This window comes from the organism of the source record quoted next, unplaced genomic scaffold, assembly GCF_019419815.1.
Source record: "Pyrus x bretschneideri cultivar Hongxiangsu unplaced genomic scaffold, Pyrus_bretschneideri_v1 Contig13, whole genome shotgun sequence".
NCBI lineage: Eukaryota > Viridiplantae > Streptophyta > Magnoliopsida > Rosales > Rosaceae > Pyrus > Pyrus x bretschneideri.
This window is the reverse complement of record NW_025999424.1, coordinates 6,179,895-6,197,815: the sequence shown is the minus strand read 5'-3', so window position 1 is coordinate 6,197,815 and position 17,921 is coordinate 6,179,895. Positions and strand designations below refer to the sequence as shown.

At 36.6% G+C, this 17,921-nt stretch overlaps 2 pseudogenes; both read left to right on the top strand.

Annotated features, from left to right (window-relative positions):
* The first annotated feature begins 1,111 nt into the window (after positions 1 to 1,111).
* LOC103934259 lies at positions 1,112 to 2,752 on the top strand (annotated as a pseudogene).
* Positions 2,753 to 11,402: 8,650 nt separating this feature from the next.
* On the top strand, positions 11,403 to 16,491 carry LOC103934266 (annotated as a pseudogene).
* The last annotated feature ends 1,430 nt before the right edge of the window (positions 16,492 to 17,921 follow it).

Genomic DNA, 17,921 nt, shown 5'->3' with positions numbered 1-17,921 from the left:
AGTTGAGGTGGTTGGGGTGGGGTGGTGGGTTGATATTAGGGGTAGGCAAACGGGTCCTGGACCCACGGATCGGGGCAGGTCTAAGCCGTTCGGGGCGGGTCCAAATCCTGGAAGAAATGGGCCCTCTGCCTGAATCGATTTTCATCCCCAACTTCGTATCCAAAACTTTCCCAGATAAATCTCTGCAATTCAACATTTATATTTCTAAGCAATTCGAAAAGCACAAAAATAAAATCACCTATTTGTCTTTGGATCTCTCTCTCTCTAGGTTCTGCTTCTGGGTCTCTTTGCCTCCAGGTGAGTCCAAATCCTTGTATTCCCAATTTTTGAATTAGGGTTTGTGCAATTTCAGTTTGGTATGAATTTGAACCATTGGACTGGAGTGCAGGAGCTCCATAACCTCCCCGGTCTTCTCAAATCCACGACCACGACGCTGATATTGTCGCTGCTGTGCCTCGCCAAGGAAAATTTCGTCAACAAAATGGATGCGTCAAAGCACGCCTTGTTTGACCTCGCCTTCACGTCACGGTAGGACGATGCTGACTGTGAAGCCGCCGTCCTCCACCGCACGATCCGTGACCGTCACCTCCGGCTCCGATATCATGTATGGCTTCAGGTAGTTGTCGCCGATAGCCCTCAACATGGCGAGAACTCCGAGGACTCTTGCGCCATCCCAATAGATCACACGCCTCGATCCAAACGAACTCATCAAGAGAGCTAAAGAAGAAGAGAAAAAAAAAAAAAAAGACCCATGGACCTGGCCCGATCGGTTTCTTTTCAACCCAGTTCTAGTCCGGTCCCTTCAAAATTGAGCCCGGCCCGGCTCGTGCCCAGCCCTAGTTGGTATTATTTTTTTTAGTTTTACTTTAGTTAGTTTTTAATGATTTTTAAATTAAAATTAAATTTTTTTTAAATATGATATTATCTACATATTTTTTTTGTCATACAATATTATCTACATTGAGGGGAAGAGGTAGGCTTAGCCTTACAATAAACTAATAATAATGTGGTTTAAATTCGCTTTTGACGAAAATCAAACCTAAAATCACATTTATAAGTTCAAAAGGATACCACTAGACCGTAGTATTAAATGACGTATTTAAATTAAAATTAACTAGAGTTAGGATGGGTCACGTGACAGAAAAAGAGAAGCTGTGTAGCAAAAACACTCCCGTAGGACAAACTTGGAAAGTAACCCAAAGTAATTGGGTCCCACCATCCTTAACCAATAGTTTCACGACACGTCATAAAGTCTCCGGTCAAAACCCTGCTGCAGAACACTATATAAACCCTCCCCCTGTCGGGAAGGTGAGACTGTCGCTCTTCTACAAAATCAACGTTTTCCCAATTTAAGACCATCTCTTTCTCTCCGATGGCGCCGAAGAAGCTTGTGGAAGACCCGCCTCCCGCCGTGGTGGAGTACTTCGACGAAGAAACCGTTGACGAAGACGAAGAAGAAGAAGACGACGCCGTTGAAGCCGAAGTTAGCAAGGCAAAATCTGTAGATCTCAACGATGATGAATTAGGAGGAGGAAGAAGAGGAAGGAAGGCCCTTTGCGGCTGTTCCGAAGTCAAATCCTCCATCGAGTTTTGACTCCGACGATAATTCCGGATCCGGATTGGAGACAGAGTCCGATAACAACTAGTCGTTAGCTTCCGACTTCACCGTAAAGCCGGTCATCTCCAAGCCCGCGAATGAAGCCGTTGTTCCCAGCAAGAAGACTGCTTCGGCGAAGCCTGCGGCGACGCCCAATTCTGGGTCGAAGCGGCCAGCCGAGACCGAGCCCAACCCAAAAAACTCCAAGAAGAAAAAGGTCTGCGACGACGATGAGGAATTGAAAAAGGGGTAGCGGATTTGGAGTGAGGACGATGAGATTACGATCCTGAAGGGCATTATAGAGTTCAAAAGCAAGAAAGGGGTGGCAGCGAATTCGAATATGGCCCCATTCCTCGAGTTCATCCAGAATGATTTGCAGGTTGATTTGAGCACGGACCAATTGGTTGAGAAATTGACTGATAAGATCAGGAGGTTGAAGAAGAAGTACCAGGCCGGCGAGGATGGGGAGGACCCGGTGTTTTCCAAGCCCCATGAGCTCAAGTGCCTTGATTTGTGGAAGAAGATTTGGGGTTCTGAGGGTAACGGGATTGATAGCAATGCGAAGGGCGGCAAGAGGAAGCCTCCGAGGAAGAATAATAAGGTGAACAATGATACGGTTCTGGCCTTGCCGATTTCAGAAGTGACTGAAGAAAGAGGTGCAGAAGAATGTGGGTAATGGAGGAGTTAAGGCCGACCCAGATGACTTTTGTTCTAAGTATCGATGCATGAATGGTTCTCTGAGGGCAGGTAATTGTGCACCGAGGTCGGATTTAACGAGACTTGTGATTGAGAAGATGCCTTCTTTGATTGGGAGTTCCAAGGCTAAAGAGTTGGAGGAGAGGTGGAGGGTATTGCAGCTTATTGAAATGGATTTGTCTGTCAGGAAGCTTGATTTGATGCAGGAACAGACTAAACTTGTATTGGATTCGATGAAGTCTTCGAAGGATTAGAGGTTAGCTTGGAGCTAGTTGATGGTTTTTCCTGGATTTTATGTTAATATTGTGAGTCGAAAACTTAGTGGTATAGGTTTTCTTAGATATAACCTGGTTTGCTTGATCCATGGAGGTTCTCAAAATTTTGGTAAAGACTAACGTTTTGCTATATACATGTGTCACATGGAGATCATTTTCGTATAATATTAAGTAATTTTCTTTATGGCATTGTAGCTCTATTTTTTGCAGTTTACCTTCACTGGAATTGAATTCCTTTTGATTTGTTATACTGGATGATGTCTGATGAATAGTCTGGTTGATTGAGAAGAAAAAATATTACAAACTTGCACGTTAAATGATAAGACTGGCCCGGTCTAGGATGATTGTTGTTTAGTTCGTTGGTTTTGCCTCCATGTAACTGGAAAAGAAACTTGCAGTGTTCAATTTGTTTCATTAGTGGTGGATATGTAGGGTTCTATACTTCTATGTAAGAATCAGGTTGGCAATTCATCTAGTTGATAAGAACTCAGGGGAAGAATTTGTCCCTGTAAAAAGGGAATGCTTTCAAGTATTTCGCTTATGCATTCGAGTGATCTAGTCCCAATCTTAGATGTAGAATCATAAGAGACGCATAACATTCAATCACCTTACATAATTGCTGTCCCTTGGAGTCTCATCCCTCCAAGTTCGGTGAGTTCGGGGATCCTTATCAGCCCTCCCTAAGGTAACTCTACCATGGAGTTGTAGCCCATACCCTGCGTGTGGGTGCTATGATAACGGATGATATTGAACTTGTCCATGTAAAATTTTCTTGCTAGGGAGTTATCCATCTTGAAGAGATACCAAATTGTCTGAAGAATCTGGTTACTGATAATTTAACCAATCAAATTTCAGTAAGCTTCTTTATGGACACCAGAGACTTGTCTATATCTGTTTTGTTTTAATTTCTTTACATTCTTTAGGGAGATTAGAGTTAATGATTAACACGACAGAATTCATATCTTAGGGGTCTTGAATATGTCAAAGGGTGGAAGCTGGCTATTATGATGTTTTAGTTTATGTTTCAAACATTTTGGCCACTAATCCCTTCTGCATTGAGATGAAAGTTTTGATTGTGTCCAGTTGTGTCACGTCCCGATCTTGAGATAAGTCCAGGATTGACACATGGCAACACCATGTATATGTACATCCATCATGCCTCGCCTCCAAAACAAGGACAAAACACAACTCAAGGTCCAATAGCGTAGTAACATATAGTTTACTTTATGGTTGCATCTACCCTTTGTGTTAGGCTACCTACGTACCCCTAGACGAAATCAAGTCATTCGTGGTTCACCGATTCATGCCTTCCATCATGGCAATGCATGATATGAATTCCAGTGATACAAGTAAGTTCAATAGAATATAAACACCTATAGCAGAATACAATAAGCATGTGCGCACATAGTATCAGCCTTCCAATCCTAAACAAACACAATCTGCAAAGTCTAACCAAAGTATAGTATGAACCTGGAAATGCAGATTAATCCTGGTGAGCAATGCCAGTACAAAACCAAACTAAGACTTCAATAAACATCCATTAAACTAATTCCAAGTCAAAAAGTGTCAACCATTCAAATTTCAAACTATCATTAGAGGGCATAGAGTACAAACTACGAGATTCACTAACTGGCGTGCAACCACAATCTATTCATCAGAATTAAACTAAACTCACCACATCCGCAAATACCCAATTACTCGAAGAAAAGCACCTTGACAAGGAAGAGGATTCCCTGTGCCTTTGAGCTTTCCTACATTTCCTTGCCTTTTTTTTATTTTTTTCGCCAGTTCTTGCCACCTAAGGTTATCTTCAACCGAAAGGGTTAAACATAACCTTGTCCAGAATTATAGTCCTACAAAAAATTATTTTCAGAACAATGTTAGGTCATACTCATATACCATCTCCAACCAAATAGCTAACATAACCCCCTTCAATAATTTATGAGTTTTATGTTTATACTTTAAATTTATTGGTTAATTTAGTTAAATTACCGTTAGATGTTTTCAAATCTAACCGTTTAATTTGAAACAATTATTTCCGTTGAGAAGTTGACCTCCAAAAATGGCTAAGAGGGGCTACATTTGGCTAGCCCGATGCCCCTTTTGGCCAAATAATAATTTAATGGGCTTCACAGAATTATAGTCTAGCCATCAGTTGGAGATGAATTTTTGACCAAATCAAGCTAGTTTTTGACTTTTGGACCTTTAACCCCCTCTATTAGAGGAGAAATTTTTCCAAGTGCCGGGAACACCATGACACATGGTGTTCCCTCACACATTAGGATTTGACATCTTGAATATCTTCAATTTTATATTTCAATAAATAAATAAAACTAAATCCTAATGTGTGAGGGAACACCATGTGTCATGGTGTTCCCGGCACTTGGAAAAATTTCTCCTATTAGAGATGGCCTGATGACATGATTCCCCTCGTTCCCTCTACTGCCTTCCAGAAGCCTCCTCATCTTTCCTTTCTTCTTTTTCCTCTTTTTTTCTTCTTCATATTTTATAATATTAATACTATTCTTATCCCTCTTAAAATTCCTAAGATAGGTATCCAATTAACCAACTAGAATATTATGAAAGGCATATATAATGGTTTATTGAATTAATCACTTTGATCAACACTTCAATTATCACATTTTAGCATTAAAACGTTATATAATGAGTTAAATCATAAAACTTACTTACAGTGTTTTACAATACTTGTCACGTAATCACAGGTCAAGCAAAGCCAGCTCTTCCCTTTCTAGGTTACAAGTAGTGGTAGGGAACTCTTTTCCATGTCTACTGTTGGGGCTCACATGTGAAAGGTATTTTTTGAATTACAGCATGCTACGCACGACTACACATTTTTTGAATCATATTATTGCTAACTCATTGTGAGGCAAAGCCTACTCCCTCTCCCTTATTGTAGATAATATCGTTTGTTCAAAAAAAAAAAATCATTTGACAACTAATTGAATCACATTATTATGCACGTGCGAAAGACCTTTTTTTATAATCGGCATTGCGCCTCTTAAGATATTTTGAACGTGTTGAAAAATGAAGAAAATAATATTTAATAAACAACTGGTTGAATCAAATTATTGCTAGCTCATTGTGAGGTACTAATTAAAAAAAAAAAAAAAAAAGTTGCGCAAAAGAAAATTAATTATAAAAAATGTGACATCCCACATCGCCCAGTGGAGTGATCCTTATATGTATATTCTCATCTCTACCTAGCACGAGGCCTTTTGGGAGCTCACTGGCTTCGGGTTCCATGGGAACTCCGAAGTTAAGCGAGTAGTGCGCGAGAGCATTCCCAGGATGGGTGACCCATCGGGAAGTTCTCGTGTGAGTTCCCAAAAACAAAACCGTGAGGGCGTGGTCGGGACCCAAAGCGGACAATACCGTGCTACGGTGGTGGAGCGGCCCGGGAAGTGGTCCGTCCCGGGCCGGGATGTGACAATTTGGTATCAGAGCCTAACCCTGGTCGCGAGTGTGCCGACGAGGACGTCGGGCCCCTAAGGGGGGTGGATTGTGACATCCCACATCGCCAGGGGAGTGATCCTTATATGTATATTCTCATCTCTACCTAGCACGAGGCCTTTTGGGAGCTCACTGGCTTCGGGTTCCATGGGAACTTCGAAGTTAAGCGAGTAGTGCGCGAGAGCATTCCCAGGATGGGTGACCCATCGGGAAGTTCTCATTTGAGTTCCCAAAAACAAAACCGTGAGGGCGTGGTCGGGGCCCAAAGCGGACAATATCGTGTTACGGTGGTGGAGCGGCTCGGGAAGTGGTCCGTCCCGGGCCGGGATGTGACAAAAAACATTGTTTATATGACAAAAATACCCCTGTATTATTTGATGCATTATTTTGGGCTGCTTTTGAACTTTTTTGTTTGGGGGGCATTTTTCTCCCATTATTTTTTGCGAAGCCTATGACCCCATATAGGGTTGCTGGCTTTATAATCTTAAGATTGGTTCGATATGGGATATCAAACCGAAAACGGCATATCAAGTCCCGAACCGACTATTTTCAGGACGAAAATCTGAAGACCGATCCCAAATCAAAATTTAGGTATTCTCGAAGTTCGGGATTCTCGGAAATGTTTTCGATATTTCGGGATTTCTCGAAACCGAACCTACATCAAAATCCAAAGCATCCTGATTGAAGTTGAAATCATTCGAACTTGCATTAAAACCCCAAATTAAAATCAGAGACAGTGAGTAAATCAGTGAAGATTGAAGGTCGAGAGAGAGACAGAGTGAAAAGATAGTTAGATCCGCATCTTCCTCTTAACCTAAGCCCCCAATTTGAAACCCTAAGCTCTAATTCAAAACCCTAACCTTAATTTAAAACCCCACAAACACAGAGAATCACTAGAAAGAATCAGAGGTTGGGATGAAGTAGTGAGGTGTGATGGTGGCCAGAGTGAAGAGAGTTGGTCGGAGTCATATTGTGAGAGGATGGATGCATGGGTGGGTGTTGTTTCAGATTTAAATATGACAGAGAGACAAATAGAGTCTGAGACTCTTGGCGAAGGCAGAGATGGTAATGAGTGGGTAAGGATGTGTCTTTAGACAACACCCATATGCTTTTCTGCACACTTTACTTATTTTAATAATATATAATAGGCCCATTATAGATATGTTTGCTAGATGGAAATTTAGACATCATACATCATGTGTTTTTTAACACATTTTGTTTATTTTAATAATATATAATAGGCCATATAGATATCAACATATACATATATATACATACATATATATATATAATATTTATTAAAGTTTGGTTCGGGACATGAATACCGAATGATGTTAAGATGTGAGACTGAATCCCATAGCGAATAATTCGGGATTGGTTCGATTTCGGTACTAAAATTTTCAAGATTTTTCGTTTGAGCTTTTTTTGTTTGGTTTCAGTATGATTTTGTATGCTTTGGGATTTTTGGTATTTTTTTACACCCCTACTTTATATAGTAGTATAGATAGATTTTGGTCATTTCATAATAAATGGATTATTTCACATGAAAAAGTAGGGATGGGTTATAACTAAGTTGTGCCTAGTTCCAAAGCGATGCACTTTCTAAGTGGATTTGTAACACTATGAGCTCTAGCATTAGAGCAAGTCCAGTGTTGTGCATTGCCATGGGGACCGGCTGCTTAGAAACCCAAATCGGCAGCCTTCCATGCTCTAGGCTATATGGGCAATTGGGCTAGGGGTGGGCCCGTGGGAGAGGGGAGGCAAGAATCCACCGCCCGAACGCCTGAGGCGTGCTGATGCAAGGCTGACGTCATCATGACGTTAGCCATGTTATAAAAATAATAAAAAAATTGTAAAAAATAAAATAAAAAATGTAAAAAAAAATTATAAAAAAAAATATAAAAAAATGTAAAAAATAAATAAAAAATCCGAAAAAAAATTGATTTAATTTTTCTATAAATATCTTATCATTATCTTCCAACTTACACCACAATTTTATATTTTCTCAAATACTTTGCATTGTAATTTTTTATTTAATGACACATGGTACAACGAGACCGATTAAAAATCGTATCCGAAATTACAAATAAAATTATTTTGTATTATTTTATAAAATAAAAAATACTAATATTTTATTGTCTATTGCTATGGCTATTCAGTTTAGGGGTAGAGATGCAAAAACAATTATTGTTCATTAAAGATAGTTACTATTCACTGGAGGGGATTCAATAGGCAGTTGCCCTGAGGGTCTTCCAACACTGGAAGTGCTCTTATGTATCGAGGCGAGCTCGTCCTGTATGCAGAGTCAAGTTAGTTAACTTTGTTTCTGCTCTCTGACCACTCCTGCAAATAGAAACTGTAGTTTTGTTTCTCAATACACCCAGAAGTAGGGCTAGTTCGGTATGGGATCCCGTCCCGAAAATGGGATCCTGAATCCCAAATGGATCCTTTTTGGGATAGAAATTCGAATCCTGATCCCAAACCGAAATTTCAGTAATACCAAATTTCGGGATTCCCGAAATAAATTCTGGATTTTGGTATGGTTTTGGGATTTCAGTAGGGCAGAAATTTGGCTTCTTGTTAATGGAAGAAGCTGATAAATTCAATTCAAACCTGCAGATCGAGCACGCAAAGTAGAAAAGAATCAAACATGCAAAGTAGAAATCGACCATGGAAATCCAGAAATCCAAATCAACCAAATCCACATAAAATTAATCTAAAAATCCCCAGAAAATTAATCAAGAAATCCAAATCCAAATCGAAACAATCAAAAGCTCTAAATCGTAAATCCCTAATTTGTAAATCCTCATTTGAACCCTAATTCAAAGAAAGCTTCAGAGAGGATATAGAAGGAGATGGATCGATACTAGAGAGTAGAGACGAGAGAGCTTCGAAAATTTTGGCATTTTTCAGGACGGGATTACCGAACTTCGGAATGGTTTTGGTTTGGGATTTTTCAGTTTAGGTTTGGGACTTTTTCGGTTTGATTTGAAATTTTTGGAAATTTTTTCCAGCCCTACCCAGAAAGCAAATCAACAAATAGAGCTGCATGCACAAATCGTGAAAGATGTGCGACCGACCACCTGCAATAATGTGTTTCGGGCACAAATCATGCTCAACGTGTTTCACGACCGTCCTTTTATTGGTCAAGGTCCCCATTGGCTTAAAATATATTAAAAACCACAACTGATAGGGTCTGGCATACTTTCCATACAGTATTACCCAATTTACTTCTTTAACATTTAATTTTCTCTAAATTTATTTTTGAGGTAAACTGTTGATTTAATCGTTAAATTATTACTTAAGTGAAAATTAGGTTCTCAAATTATTTTTTTTTCAGAAAAATCAGTGGTCCATCTAATAATATTTATCAATTACATCCCCAATATTAAATTTGAATTTATTTTATTCAATTTTTCATTGACTTAAGTCATGTGACTTGCATGAAATGCACTTTAGATAGTAGATTGGTAGTTTTTCATAGTTTAAGAACTTACTTTCTTTGAGGAAATAGTGTATGAAATTAACTTTGAAGGGTAACCATGAGCTGCTGGCCCAGTGGTAAATGGCCGATTACGAGGCTTCCTTAAAACTAAAAACTGAAAGTCTCGGGTTTGAAACCCACTGTTGGTGTGGAAGCTAGACCTAGGGGGAGGCTGAAATTCCTTTTTGAGTCTTCCCAGCCCCCGGAAGGGGTGGATAACCGTGGCTTGCCACCAGTTGTCCCTCTTTAAAAAAAAAGTTTAAATTAAATTCGAAGGGTAAGTTAGACTTTAGATTCGCAACCTATATGCAACATTAAGAGCTTATATGCAAAAAAATTAGATAAAATTGCTTTGAATATAATATTAGAGATGTAATTAGCAATTTTTAATAAATTCAAAGACTTATTTTACTGAAAAAATAATTCATGAACCTAATTTTGACTGAGGTGATAATTCAGGGACTAAATCAACCGTTCACCCTTATTTTTATTCCTGATTTCAAGGACTACGTCATGTGAATTCTCCATTTTTTTTCCACCTTTGTCAAATTAAGATTCTTAGCCACTTTTGTTCGCCTCTCATTTTACTACTTGAGAAATGTTAAAGGATTACCTTAAAGTGTGACTTTTTGTAGACTTTCTGTTTTCTCATATTTTTTGTATAATATTTTATAATAATAACATAAAAATTAATATTAAACTGTGAAGTGACTACAAATTCTTAATAAATCTCATTTTTTTTAAAAACACTCTCATCGTTTCTCTTACTATTTTCACTTTATAAGCCGATGGGACCACGATACAGACTTTTCTAAACCGATGTCACTTCTAGCTACAATTGGATTCAATCACCAAATACATGCGACTGATTTGGACCGATTTGAAAGAAACATATTTAACTGATTGGTTAGTAATTTAGTTTAGTTTTTTTTTTTTTTTTTTTCGTTCTTGGTTTGACGTATTATGACACGAAAATAGACAGCCATTGACCAGTGCTTATGTATTATTAGTCTCACGATTGACATAAAGTTAATAATCTTTATCATTTGATTGATAGAAAACAAACCTTAACAGTAAAAGTACACGTATTAATGGATACGTTATTACGAAACTTTGGTTAGTAGTTTTGTAATTGTTATCCGTCAACTTTTTACATTTGTGAAGGTCTTATCCTCACTTGAAATCCTACTAGTAAAAACATTTTATATTATGGATTAAATGTTTAAATTAAAATAACCCAAGATGACTTGTAGTTACCTTTATTTATTTTCTTTTAATTATTTAAAATGACAAACGACAAGTCAAATTTTTAAGGGTGGTGGTATCAAAGGTTCTTGAACTTTACCCCATGTTTAGTTTTCGTCACTGAATTCTCATATTAGTTTCTTCCGTCCTCCAATTTAACTCTGCGTTGCACGAATGGTACTTCCATCAAATCTATCTTCTTTTCCATTAAATTTAAGGCTATAGTGGTCTTTTTATACAAAAAATCTAATTTATTTTAAAAAGGGATGAACTTGGTTCTTAAGGTTAAGGATGAGTTCCTCCTCAAAATACTTCATGACTTATTTACAAAATATCGTGTTTATGATCTGAACCGTTCATGTTAAAAATCTTTATGTAAGATCAACTTTGCAAAAAATCAATCAAAATTAAGATCGTTTAGTCAATCATGAAGGAGTTTATATCATAAGCACAAAGTTCTGTGAATAGGATCATGAAGTATTCTAAGGAGGAGATATCATGAAGTATTTTAAAGAGGAGTTCCTCCTCAATCTTTGAGGATCCAATTCTTTCCTTTAAAAATTTTATTATCATATTTTTTGGACAAAAGGACTAATCAAGCTTGCTTATATATATATGAGCACTAGAGAGTGGCTTGCCAAGAACGTTCAATCCTAAGTTATAACAATGGCACTTATCACATTCTCCTCGCTCTCTCCCTCTTTGGTCTCAACTAGTACTAGGCATCAAGGATTAATCCATCTTCCAAAAGTTCTGCTTCAAAGAACAGTAGGAAAACAACCCTCCTTCGTTTATGTATCAACAAACTCATCACCGTCATCGGAGGTTATCAGTAATCGTCCGGCAGCACAACGGCGATCCGCTCAATACCATCCTACCATTTGGGATTCCAAACTCATCGACTCCTTCACCACTCATTACACAGTACGTATACTACGATCGTTTGCAAGTTGTCATGACTCATGCATACGTAAACACATCTTGATCATTTTTTTTGACTTATTTGTTTTCATTCTTGCAGTATGAATTGCAGGGGACGCGATTGGAGCATCTAAAGCAGAACGTTACTGAAACGTTGCTGGCAGCATCAACTAGGAGTACTAAAGACACTACTAGCACTTTATCGATGTTAAAGCTTATCGACTCAATGCAGCGATTGGGAGTGGCCTATCATTTCGAAAAGGAGATCCAAGCAGTCCTAACTAGCCTTGGTTCTTCCAGTACTGCCAATACACCAAGTGATCTTCACACCGTTGCCTTGCAGTTTCGGATACTACGAGAACATGGTATCCCTAGTAGCCCAGGTAAAGCACATGAATTATTTTGTTGATCACAATTAGTAATACATGTTTTCGAAGCAAGGCTTAATTAATTGTGAGTTACGGTGACAAAATGATCGAGCAGATGTGTTTAACAAGTTTAGAACCAGAGACGGAAGATTCGAGGATAGCTTAAGCAAGGATATAGAGGGACTTTTGAGCTTGTATGAAGCCTCACACCTTGGTACGCTTGGGGAAGATCATGTTTTGGAGGAAGCCAAAAGTTTTAGTGCCAAAAAGTTGAGACAATTAGTGGGAACACTGGAGGGTGAAGATGGTTTATTGAAGCAACTAGTTCAGCAATCCATGGAAATCCCCTTACATTGGAGGATGCCAAGGATAGAAGCTCGAAGCTTCATCGATATCTACAAAAAGGACGATTCTAGGAACATGGAGTTGCTTGAATTAGCCAAATTGGATTATAATATTGTCCAATCAGTATATCAGAGAGAGATAAAGGAGCTATCAAGGCAAGAAATATAAATTTTCTTTTCTATTTTATTTGCAATTTGATTTGATTTTCCAGAGACGCACAAGTGGAGGACAGGGTTTGCCCTACTCACTTTTAGGCTTGAGGCCTGCATGCCAACACTTAAAGCGACTTTAACCCAAACATGTCAAAAAAACGACAGCATAATACTTCGGACACGTACTGAGTTTCTAAATGTGCAGGGTGAAATTTTAAAAAGAAAACTAATGAAAATTTTAATTTTTTTTTTAGTTTTAATGAAAAATGATAAATAAAGGTGTAGTGAATAGTATTAGTGAAAAGTAAAAATATGGTTTTTGTTAAAAGTGAACAGTACCGAAAGTGTTTCGTTAAAACTTCCAATTTTAAATGATGCTATTTGTAGATTGATTAATAGATATTCTTTGTACAAACTAATCAATTTTGTTAACAATTATAAAATATCAGGATTAAAAAAAATAATATATGTGGACTAAAAAAAGATCTTACAAGAAACCTATACGATCTAGAGAGCACAACTAAATACATAAACGATGCCAAGATTAAAAGTAAAAAAAATATAAATTGGAGAGCTATAGATTGAGAGAGAATATCTTCTAACACTCAAAACCCTAGAATTGTACAAAAGATATAAGCATTTTTCCAGATACACTTTGTTTTAAATGTTGAATTTATGGGTTTATTTCTTCTTATGTAATTATTTTTAGGGGAAACTTGATATAAGTCCAATTTTTTGAGCCAATTGTAGGAATAGTCCAGTTTATTAAAATAAGTCCAATTTGTTATATTTAATTATTTAATTATCAATAGTTATCTGTTCAATGATAAGATTTATTATAAAAATCAAATTTCTTCCCAATTATCTCTTTGCTTATTTCTTTTTATTTATCTTTTTGTTATTTCTCGTTCTTCCTCCTACCTTAAACCCCATTTATAGATTTTATTTTTAATTTTTATAATCAACCTATATCACAGGTTAATTATGTTTATCTACCTATATGACAGATTCTTTTTTTATAATCAACCTGTCACAGATTAATGTGTCTTACTTGTAGGTATGTTATGTTTTTTCTACATTTTAATTAGGTTTCATATCTCACATATAGGTATTATATACATTCATATATTTGTTACTTGAGTTAGGGTAGAATGTTTTGTAGATAAATTTATGTTAGTATATTAGTTTTTTTGTTATAAGATATTAAATATATTCTTTTGGAGTTGGAAAATGCATAATATTAGAAGATTTTAATTGATTTTTAATATTTTTAGAAAATATAAAATGAGTATAACAGAAATAAAAATAAATAATTAAATAACTGGACTCACTCCTGAAAACACTCTACATTTTTGGACCTGGATCTAAAAGCCCCTTATTTTTAATGAACAGCTAAGATTAGAACTAGTTCATAGACTATATGAATGATAGCTGTTATAGCAATTGTGTGTCTTAAGTTGTACACATATTGTGCATGTGAGTTCAGTCATATAAAGTACTCTAATGCAAAACATGAACACCTTTTGGCGGCACCGCAGTTGCAAAAATCAAGATGACAAGGCTTTGAATTTGGATGTTAATTTGATGAGTCATGAATTTTTTTTGGGGACTGTTCATTTACCTAGTTGACATTACGAGGGAGTGAACACACAATCTCCTGCGTAATAAATGCATACCACTGCCACTAAGAAACAATTTGATAATTAATCAAATTGTTTACTATTTATTCAAATTTAACATAAACTCATATAATATAAGAAAAACTAATAAAAATAGTTTGAAAACTTTGAGTTTTGACCATAATAGCAAAATAAAGGGTAAAGTGAATAGTATTATGATTGACTTTTTAGTGTAAAAATATGGTTTTTCATTAAAATGAACAGTACCGAAAGTTTTTTGTTAAACTTTCCTATAATATATCCTAATATATATTCTTCGGGCCCTAGATTTTTTGGGGTCCCGAAAGGTCACCTTGTTGGCACTGGGCCAGGGTTGGCCCTGTATCTAGCACACTTAACGTAGCTTCACCCCCATCATTTTAATTATTTCAACGTTTTGCTTAGGTAGAAGCTTGCGTTACAATGCTCAGTGTTTATACCGAAGCAGGTGTTTACTTAAATTTCACTAAGATTATATCCAACAAATGCAGGTGGTGGAGAGATTTGGATTTTGAACATAAGGCAAATTTCTCGAGAGACAGATTGATGGAGAACTATTTGTGGGCAATGGGTATCAATTATGAGCCCCAATTCTCGAATTGCAGGATTGGCCTCACCAAATTCGTTTGCATATTAACAGTAATTGATGACATGTATGATGTTTATGGATTCTTGGATGAACTTGAGCTCTTTGCACAAGCAGTATATAGGTAAGTAATTAATTAAGCACTAAGATGTAATTTTTATTTTTTTTATTTTTTATTTTGTGAACAAAAGTACTAAGATGCAATTTATCTTGGTAAAAAAAGTACTTAATAGATGCAATTATATATGTATAATGTGTGATTTCGTTTTTTGTTCCTTTATGATTTCGTTTTTGCTTGTTTAACACAGTTGGAATATGGAGGCCAAGGAAGAGCTTCCCGAGTACATGCAGCCAATTTATACAGCCATGCTCGACTTTGGGAATGAAGTAAATGATAACGTATTTAAAATCAATGATTTAAGCGTTCTTCCGTATATTAAGAAAGAGGTAACTAACAACAAACACTATAGCTGAATTCGTTAGGAACATCGGAGGTCGTCTCTAACAATGTTAGACTTGTAGCTCTTTGTTGCTAACTAAACCTAAACACTTGACTAGAGCGTGTAGGATAACTAGGGTTTGGCCATAATAAATTAATATGCAAATTACAACATAAATATATTGGCTCTGTTATTCTATTTTCCCCATTTTCTTAATGGGAATTGTTATTGGCACTCCAAAATTTTCATTCTACACTCCAAACTTTCTATATTTAGAAAGAAAAATACATTTGTGAGGACTGTAGAATGAGATTTTTGGAGTCTCAATAATACTTCCCTTCTTAATTTATGATTTATTTATTATTTTGTGTGTGCTTGCGCTTGCAGTGGGTAAATCTTTGTAATTCATATCTGGTGGAGGCACGATGGTTTTACTGTGGATACACACCAACCCTAGACGAGTACATAATGAATGCATGGACTTCAGTGGGTGGTCCTGGGGCAATTCTCCATGCTTATTTGTTGTTGCAAGGACGCAACATAACAAAAAGCTCACTTGACTCCGTTGAGCATGGCTCTCAAATAATATATTGGTCATCTCTAGTGACTCGACTTAGCGATGATTTGGCCACTTCCAAGGTAAATGTAAACGTGTTATATATATATCAGCTATACATGAGTAGTTTGATAACCATTTTGTCTTGAGTTCTATTTTTTTTAATAAAAAAAATACTAAAATGGTTATCAAACAATTTGATAATTAGATTCTAATCCTTTTATCTTGGAATTAACTAAGGCTGAGAGTGAGAGAGGTGATGTGGCAAAATCTGTTGAGTGCTGCATGAAAGAAAGAGGCATATCTGAAGAAGAAGCTCAGGACTGCATAAACGAATTGATCAGCTCTTCGTGGAAGAAGATTAATGAGGAGAGTTCAAAAACTGCCATTCCAAAATCAATTGTAAAAATGTCACTGAATATGGCTCGGACTGCTCACTCTATTTTCCAACATGGAGACGGTATTGGAACTTCAAATGGGGACACCAAAGATCGTTTAATATCTTTGATTGCTAATCCTATCCCTATTATCATTCACAGTTAAGTGATAAATGATAACATATCAATGATACTGCCATTGATGAATACAGAAAAGAAAACTAGTATTGCAGAGAACTAATGATCGAAGAAATAGAGGGAAAGGAAGAGAGAGAAGGAAGAATTATGTGCTTTAAGATCTTTGTATATTTCTGAATGAATTGATACATTGAGAATTACAATCTTATATAGTAGCTAGGTAACCTTAGGCCTTAAGCTATATATATATATATATATATATATATCCAACTGTCTAACAACCTAACTATTTTATTAGCTGAGGTGGCTTAACAAACTAGCGGAGATGGCATATGATATGGCATTCATCTTCAACATCCCCTTCAATCTCAACTGGGGTTCCCAGGTTGAAGATTGTAACAATTACGATTGAATGCTAGACTGTGCAATCCTTTTGTTAATACATCAACTGTTTGATCTTTAGTAGGAATATAGACTACTTCCAAATCTTTCTTTTGTACTCTCTCCATGACAAAATGATAGTCTGTGTCTAAGTACTTGATCCTAAAATGAAATACTGGATTTGCACTCAAAGCTATTGTAGACATATTGTCACAGTGAATAACTAGAGGATCAGACAAGTTGACTCTCAAATCCTTTAAAATGTTCCTCACCAATGCAATATCAGCTGCAATGTGTGCTAGGGCCTTACATTCAGCTTCAGTTGAGCTTCTGGAAACTGAATTATGTTTCTTTGCTTGCCAAGATATTGGATTGTGCCCCAAGAACACAACATAACCAGTCACTGATCTTCTAGTATTAAGATCTGTAACCCAGTCTAAATCTGAAAATGCACTAAGACTAAACATTATATCTGTAGTATAAGTAATTCTAGTCTGAATTGTACCCTTCAAATATATGATGATTCTCTTCACTGATCCAAAATGCAATTCTGTTGGTGTAGTCATGAATTGACAAACTGAATTAACTACAAAAGCAATGTTTGGTCATGTGAAAGTTAGGTACTGTAATGATCGAACCAAGTTTTTGTATAGAAATGGATCTGACATTGGTGTTCCTTCTACATCAAGCAATTGATTGTGAGGTTTGCAGGGTGTATTTGCAGGCTTGCATGAATCCATTCCTACCTTATGAATTAAGTTTTTAATGTACTTCGTTTGATTGACAAATATATCACCATTGCCTTATAATGGATCTGTAAACCTAAGAAATAGGTCAATTTCCCCATATCTTTCAATTTAAATACTTCAGACAATTCTGTAATAACATTCTGAACCTTAGATGAATTCGATCCTATGAGGATAATATCATCCACATATAGCAGCAACACAATTGTATCAGTACCATCATACTTAACAAATAAACTTGTATTAGAAGGAGATGCAGTGAAATCCAATACAACTAAGTAGCTTGTGAACTTGAAATTTCATGCCCTAGGGGCTTGCATTAAACCATATAGTGACTTTATCAATTTGCAAACATGATTTGGTTTAGTAGGATAACCAAAACCTTGAGGTTGTTTCATATAAACTTCTTCCTGTAAATCACCATGTACGAAGGCATTTTTAATGTCTAATTGCCTGAGATCCCAATGATTCACTGCAGCAACTGC